This window comes from Amblyomma americanum, chromosome 3, assembly GCF_052857255.1.
Source record: "Amblyomma americanum isolate KBUSLIRL-KWMA chromosome 3, ASM5285725v1, whole genome shotgun sequence".
Classification (NCBI taxonomy): Eukaryota; Metazoa; Arthropoda; class Arachnida; order Ixodida; family Ixodidae; genus Amblyomma; species Amblyomma americanum.
The window spans coordinates 83,163,887-83,172,166 of NC_135499.1; the positions used below are offsets into that span (position 1 = coordinate 83,163,887).

Below are 8,280 nucleotides of genomic sequence, written 5' to 3' on the forward strand. Positions count from 1 at the left end.
TCAGATGAGGATAAAATAAGAGTTAATTGATAACCAATCAAGTGAACGAGAAAACAACCATGGCGCCAGATTTTAAAGGCGAGCAGAGTCAAGGAGGCGTCAACGCTTTCACATTCTTTTTGTGCAGGTAGCTGCGGTGATCTCTATTTTTTCTTTTTTCAGCCAAGACAAAGACCACTTTTCTTGGCTCATGGGCAATGTATCTAGGAACCTGCGGCCACGACAATGCTGGACAGCATGCATCTGCAAGCTCGAAGAAAAGCACAAAACAGAAAATAAAAATTGATGATTTTCATTTCAATTCTAGTGGTTTTGTGCATGAATTACTCTGGAATGCACAAAGCTTGTGTTAATTGGCAGGAGACCATTAACAAGCTGTGCATTTTTGTGCGTTGTCTACTCCAGAATATATAAATCCTGTGTTAATTGACAGGTGACAGAGTAACGAATGTGACACAGTGTACGAGCACTACACAAGACACACTACAGAACACATGGCCATCTACAGAAGACAAGACAGACTACAGAAGTGAAGACAGACTACACAAGACAGGACAGACTACAGAAGACAGACTGTAAAAGACAAGACAGACTACAAAAGACAAGCCAGGCTACAGAAGACAAGACAGACTACACTAGACATGCCCGAAGTACGAGAAGACTACAGACGACAAAAATTTTCTGTCTTAGAATCCTGTAGTGTGTTTTGACTGGGCAGCCGCGATGAACTTATAATCATGCCAATTTTTTGGGCACCGATTGTGTAGGAGCTTCTTCCATGCAGCCTTTCTCCCTCTGTAATCCCGCGAGCAATCTGCATTCCATCATCTAGCTGAAGTGTTCCCTCTTGATGTACTTACCAAAAATTCGGACTTCTTTCGGCATTCCTCAATAGCCAAGCATATGCCTTTTGCTGAATGCTCTTCAGCCGAATTAACCGCTTAGGCAAGAGGGGAGCGCGAAGAGGACTGAAACTGGTCATAGTGTATATTAGACCAACTGAGAGCACGCCGGAATAAAGCGGCAATTAATTAACATCATAAACGATAGGTATGTGATCGTTAGATGTTCCACAATCCACAGTCGACCAATTGAGTACAGGAACACTAGGAGTGGTGAAAGTTAAATCTAACACAGATTGAATTTGTGCGCGGAGAAATGTGGCCAAACTTGAGTTCATACAATAAACGTTGTTATCAGTAACGCAATCCCATAGGCGCTTACCACAGAAATCTCTCTTAAAGCCCCACGACAAATGATGAGAATTAAAGTCACCAGCCAAGAGAACTGACTTATGACAATTAAAGACCAGGAGATCTAGCAGCCTTACATCCTGCACACCGCAAGGAAAATAAACATTTACTAATGAAAACGAATAGCACCCTGGAATTTCAAAGTCTAAAGCCAATACCTCACAGTCTATAGTAGAGGTCTGAAAAGTAATCATAGCCCTGTGGAAAAATTTAGAAGAAACTAGAATGAGTAAGCCTCCTCCTCTTCCCTGATGATCTTGTCGAAATGAAGAATAATTTTGCAAATGGCAGTGTTCTCAAGATATAAGCCAAATTTCTTGTAAAATATTTGTCTGGATTATGTCGAGATATAAGGTACAGCAGGTCTGTTGAAGCTGAAAGAAGTGACTGACAGTTCCACTGGAGAACTCTTAACACACCTATGGTTGAGAAATCCGGGCAGCAGCAACTGCCTTCCCTAAAATAGTTTCTTTTGCCTTAGAGCCAATTTGTTGCTTCTTTGATTTCGGTTGAGGGTGTGGAGAAGGAGGATTAGACATGGAGGATCCACTGCGTTTGAGGATTTGCGTATCCGAATCCACCATATCTGCATCATGAATAATTAGAGCATTAGCTGAATTAGTGGACCGAGGAAGAGGAGAAACAGCAGTAACTTGTCCTTGGGGCTGAGACTGCTCAGGCAACGAATGTTGTGTAATTAACGAAGGCGTGGCTGACGTGGCAGCAGTGATTCGAATTTGCATTGCCTGGGTAGTCTGCGTTGCCAGAGCATTAAATATGCACTCTGTGACAGTGGACACTATGCTGTCAACCATCTTAGCCATAGAGGCTTCCGCAGCAGTCACTGTTACCTGAGAGATAGACGAATCTATTTTCACTGCTGAACGGGCTGACACACCTGCATATCTGCGAGCTCTATCTTTTTTCTGATATTGCCTCGCGCCGCGAACAGCGTTTGCGGTCGGTTATGTCTAGAATTGGCAATTCATGATACCGAGAAGGACAATTCATGGAATTTACAGCGTGAGATCAACCACTAAGGCAACACTTTTCATTTTGATCAGAGCAAAAATTTGATGAATGGTCATCGCCGCATTTGCAACAGCGCAAGGTGGACTTCCAGCCACGAGCACTATGTCCATACCGCCAGCAATTGCTGCACTGCAGTGGCTTAGACGGAAGAGGACCTACACGAAAGATTAGGGTCATGCTTTTATTTCTGAGGGGCAGGCAGTACAGGCAAAAGTGGCAATAACCGTTTCTGTTGGCATCCGCTCATTCTTCACCTCGCGGGGACAGTGATACACAGCAACAACACCCGCTGCAGAAAGAAGGTCGAGGGTCTCAACAGGAGACAAGCAAGAGTCCACACCGTGAACCAAACCTTTTTTACAGGCCAGATGAGACGGAATGAAGCTGTTGACTGAAAGAGACCAAAAAGAAGAGCAGTTTGGAAGATCCTTTACGCACGACAGGTCTGGTGAACGGCACAGAATCCCGCCACGTCCAAATTGCCTTACCTCAGTGATTGCCTCATAAAGGGAAGTGGCCGCCTCGAGAGCAGCTTGAAGAGGCCCTTGATTGTTAATTTTGGTAGAACCACCATCCTTTGGCACCAGCGCCACAGGAATGCTGCTTACGCCGGAACGTTGAAAAGCTTCCAGAGGCATCTCATGAGACGGTAGGGAAGCCGACCAGGGGGATCTCCTCTGGCCGGGAGACTGCGTAGACATTACCTGAGATTTAGAAACTCACCGCGTGCGTTATCCACACAAGAAAAAAGGTGCAAAGGCACAGGGGGAAAAGGAAAGCAGGACCAGCCGCCCAATACTTAGCCAATCCCTCGTCTTCCCCCGTATTCGCGATGCACGTGTCTTCAACTCCGCCTTCAACATTCTAACCGCGCGTGCCTGGCACCTCTTCCTTTTCCAAAACCCCACTCCATGTGGTGGCGCTGCAGGGAGTTTCGGGGAAAACGTCCCTTCTCCTTCCCTCTCGCTTTGTCGTCGCCTTGGCCGGTCAACGCCCACCTGCCTCATCCTGCACGCTTCTTGCCGACACGCCGACGGGGATTAACAAGGAAGCCGCCGCTTCTCGGCGCTGTGCAGTCCACAAAAAGACGGATGGTTCGAAACAAATCCGGGGGCATCCACGGATCCCTTACCGCGAACAATGCAAAACGCACAAAAAGTAACCTCTCCACAGGGACTTGGTCCGCAGTTTCCAGAACCAAAAGCAACATCATGCCGCACTAATCCCTGCATAGCTCTCGGAAACCGGCACATTGACTCACAGTAGCAGAAATTAAGTCTATACCCTTGGTATCAGTATCACCGCTCTCCGTCCCGAAGCCTCTCCTCCTCCATCCACACTATGCTTTAAATTTAAGCTGCAAACCAAACTACCCCCTGTCACTGTAGAAGAAGCAGTGGAAGAAGCCTCCAATCTAACACGTGGGGTCGATTTTTTAGCAATATCATGGAAAGTTAATGAACCGATTGTTTTCCAATGTTTGTGTGCTGAAGGCTAGGGGATCCGAGATGCTGAAAACGAATTCGGCGCTGCTCGTTGAGTGCGGTACTGGAGGCGAAATTGACAGAACTACCGAAGAGATTTTCTTGTCAGCACTTGGTTCCACAGATGCTCTCTTGGTGAGAGTAAGCACAAATAATCTTGTAAGCGAGTATGCCACAGTGATCAGGTGCTTGCAATAAAATGCCATGAAATACCCAGACTAGATGGATACAATTATCTCGCAGTATGTGTAAACGAAGGACAGATATACACGAAAAATCATGGACAGTCTTTTAGAGAAAAGGGTGAAGAGATGCCAGGATAATTAAAAGCAAGGCATTATGGGGGTACAAAAAATATGAAGAACTGAGAGGGCTTACTTTCGGGAATCAGGTTTTGTGCCCAAGAGAACAAGTTCCGTTGAGATTAGAAATAAATTAGAGAGCTGTTGAAATGTTAGCACTAGGTGCGCGCGGCAAAACCACGAAATATGCAGTACAGGGGGTTATGGGCTGGGCATCGGTCGAAGCACGGGAAGCTCAGATTAAAATGTATGAAAAACGCCCAAGGAAATTGGACACTAACATGTGGGCAGCTAAGGTATTTAAATACTAAATACAGAAAGAGCGTTGACTCAAAATGAGCGAAAAGGACTACGAAACTAACCAGCAAGAGTGCAGGACAGAAGGACGGAGAAGTAAAGAGCTTTAAACGAGAGGTAAAAACGCGCAACATAAAACTGCATGAATTCAATGCAAAAGAAGCATATTGTGGAACTATATCGATACTGGAAAAAGCAGATCAGGAAGGAATCGTTCTATGTTAATTCAAGAGTCAGTGCTGTACTCTTTGAACCTAGTTCAGAGTGTATTAGAACGCGCTGCTACAAAAAGATATACATGGTGTCCCAGCTAACTTTAGGCAGAGTTTAAAAATACGCTGAGGCCCACTAAGACTGCGCGACCAAATTCATGATGCTGGCAATTGTATGGAGCAAGTCACACTATCTTTTATTGTGCTGAATTGCGTAATTAGTCGATATTAATTAACCAACTTCGAAACCAACGGAGACAGGAGAAAAAGGTCAATGAGAAAGTTGCAGAAGGGTCCGCAAAACTTTCGTTTGATTAATTTTTAACTCTCCAACTATTGCGTACCACTTTTTTTCCGCTCACTGCAAAAGCCCGCGAAATACAACAAATACCACGTATGTTTGCGCCCCGCCATTGCAGTGCTCTCAAACGTTCTGTATAGGAACTAGCAGATGATTTAGCGTGGTGTGTTGCGCCTTAAAAGGCGACAGGGCAGCGACGCAGCAGCTGGCTGTCTGATTTACGCCACCGGCATGCTTCCTTCGCGGCGCTTGCTGATAGCCACAAGCAGACACAGTCCTTATCGCTCGTGCTCCCATAATCGCACAGCCAGGGTGTGGGTCGCAGCCCTGTCACCCTTTAAGCAGCAGCACACCGGACTAAGTGAGCTGTTTGTTTGTTGGGCGGAATGTTTTAGAGCGCTGAAATCGCGGCGCGTAAGTGTACGGGTCACGTATTATATTTTGTATTTCGGGCGCATCGGCAGTGTGTGAAGAAAGGCTAATAGGTAATAGATGGAAAGTTAAAAACTGTTCAGTTGGACGTTTTACGGACCGTTCTACAATCATTAGACTTTTTCGCCTATTTTCGCTGCTTGCGAAGTTGGTTAATTAATCTCGACTAATTATGTAGCTAGGTTCAATACAAAAATAGTGTCAGTTGCTCCATACAAAAGCCAGTAACATGCATTTGGTCCCGTCATCTTAGAGTGCTTCGGCATATTTTTAAGCCCTGGCTAAATTTAGCTGGGACGCTCTGTATAACCAAGAAGATCAGGCATGTGCAGTGTGCGGTAAATCAGCAGGAACAACTGAACAGCTTATAATTGAATATGATGGAATACATCCAATTGTCGATGAAGGCACAGTCACTCTCCCTGGGGTCCTAGTCTTTAGACGTTTAGAGATAAAATGGTGATGTGAAATGATCAAAAAATGCGATTAGAAGATTGATGTCTCAAAAGTAGGGAGGTGACATTAGGTTAAAAGCGTAGGATTCAAAAAGTCTTTAATGAAAATTGTGAATTTATAGACCGTTTTAACATCGTTAAAGAAATACAAAGAAATACTTAATGAAAAGGTAAACATGAAAAAATAAATCCCCGCAGACGGGACGCTCTTGTCTTCCATCCATCGATCATTGAACCGTCTGAGCGCAGGAGGCGTTGGCCCAGCTCGCGGGCCCGTCATGGGCATCCGGCGCCCTCAAGGCGGAGTTAGACGTTCGCTTCACCGCCGCTAGAGTCCTGCCATGATGGCGATGCCTGGTCTTTTAAGTACAACGATCCAATTTGTGACGCTCAGCATATCCGCCTTCGCTATCTTGTTATAACGTGTGATAATGTAAAACCCCACGCAGTTCGTGGAAAAGAGGAAAAGACAATTTTTTATAGTTGTTCATGCAGCCCTTTGTGCGTTAATGAAGGTCCTAGAGGAGGGCGGAGGAGCGTGTATGACCTGACCGAGAAATTTTACGGACAACTGCATGGTTTATATGCAGCCGTTAAATGCACTCCTGCACTAATACCATGTGGATGAGTATCTCCTGATTTAAGTTAGGAATCTGGCTCTCCAGTTTTCCTCCTCTTTAGATTTTTAAATGTTAGGGCCACTCGGAAAACTGACGGAAAGTACGTGCAGTCACTGCTTACCCTTGTGTTCCATCCTCGGGCCGTGTCAGGAGCGACAAATTCGTCTTGACGTCGACGATCTCCGGACTCTGACGCCCTGGCTTGCCTGGGATATCGATTCTGCAAGATAAGTCGCCTCGAAGCTGTCGAATATCTGAGGATGCGCAGAGCAAAATCCATGTTTTTTTGCATTCATTTCCACTGCGACGCCTGTAAGATTTTAGGCAACAGGTGCCGAGTCGTACGCACGTGTACCACCCTGTTAACGCACAAGTACGCAGAGTTTTGCGCAAGAAAAACGATGGCACGTGATTTGTAGTCTGCAAGAACGCGTTGGTCAATAGGGCGGTTTTTCCTTTAACCAGACGCCGCATTTGCAAACCTTTGGCACCTTTGGCAAACGCACGATAAGCACTCTACCCAATAAGAGAGCTTCATGTGCGCTCAGATCGGGACGACGGTACAACCAGGTAGCAAGAAAATGAGAAAACTGCGTTCCCTATGCTGCAGGCTTTTCTACGTAGCTGAAGTATTTCACATGGGTAATTCTCCTGCGCCAGTTCGTGGGCTACCTGTTTGAAAACTAGTTTTCTGGTCCTCAGTTATGGTGTCTTCGACTGGTCGCTCCCGCGATCAGGTAAGGATCTGGCAGAGTGGGAGCCGCTCTCGCTCCGAGTGCATACCGAGACTAGTCAAGCCGAATGGTCAGCGTGTTTTTTAGAGCGGAAGCGCAGGAGGCAGAAGGGGGACGTAACTTCCGGAACCACTACGCGGCACCGCTGTTGATGTCAACAGTAGCCGCACGTAAGCTCTCTTGATTACCTTTAGCCGCATACAGTTTGCATCGCGGTCGCCGCTTAGCCTGTATCGATCGCTACCCCGGCTTTCCGTCCCACGGGACGCTAATTTTTCGAACGTCGCCTTGTGGATAGCACAGTCGTCATCGTCTGAGCTGCTGCTGGAATCGCTGTTGTCATGCGACAGAAACACAGACCGCGTTCCTAGCATAGTTATCCGGCGTCTCTTGAATATTTTGTCTCACACAGCGCGGCACCCAAAAACACAACACAGCGAGGACACTACTACTGCGTCAAAAGCGTACACTTGCTTCTGCCTACGCGCAGGGGACGCCGAGGCCTCGCACCGCTTTCGCGAAATAGCGGAAGTGGCTCTGTCACGTGGACTCATCTCGGAGCCGCTCCGACTTTTTTCTCGGAGCGCCTCAGAGCGCTCTGAGCTGGAGGCGAGCGGCCGGTTTCGACCAGCCGAATGTGCGGTCGCCTCTCAGAGCGCTCTAGAGCGATCTAAAGCGACCAGTCGAAGACACCATTAGACACGTACCAGTCTAGCTGCACAGGAAAATGGGCTTCAGTTTCTTTATGTCACTTTCAAGTGTGGCGTAGGTTGCCGGCTTACGGAAGGCAGCTCTTTCGCTATAAACGTAAAAGCTCCTCTCTATTCTACGCCACCAAAAGTAGCGGCACGACTGTTTTCGCTGCTTGTTACGAAGGTCAAACACTGCAACAGTACACCGATCCTTTTGTGATTTTTTTTACATGGGGCTCGTGAGATGGGATAGCAACAAGTCTCTTGAAACATGTGCTACTGATGCAGCTCTGCTGCTGTACAGCTCAGGCTGACCTTCCATATAATCGGCACTTCCATGAAATAAAAGTGATGCACGTGACAAGAGATTAATGACAAAAAGGAAACTGAGCGCTGTTAGCATTTGGCGGTCAGTTCCAGAAACGTCCACGCTTAAAACAGAAGAGCGATGCTTTTTCTGTTGTAA

At 46.6% G+C, this 8,280-nt stretch overlaps 1 long non-coding RNA gene across 2 annotated transcripts; it reads right to left on the reverse strand.

Moving 5' to 3' along the window:
• Nucleotides 1-2,436: 2,436 nt before the first annotated feature.
• Nucleotides 2,437-8,052, reverse strand: LOC144123117 (uncharacterized). 2 transcript variants are annotated; one of them, XR_013313009.1, is made up of 4 exons: nt 7,830-8,052; nt 6,510-6,642; nt 2,774-2,974; nt 2,437-2,676 (listed from the first exon to the last, which is right to left on the reverse strand). It is a non-coding gene; the product is annotated as an uncharacterized LOC144123117 (long non-coding RNA). The 2 variants fall into 2 exon arrangements; XR_013313010.1 differs by having other exon boundaries at nt 6,510-6,608; nt 7,830-8,048.
• Nucleotides 8,053-8,280: the final 228 nt, after the last annotated feature.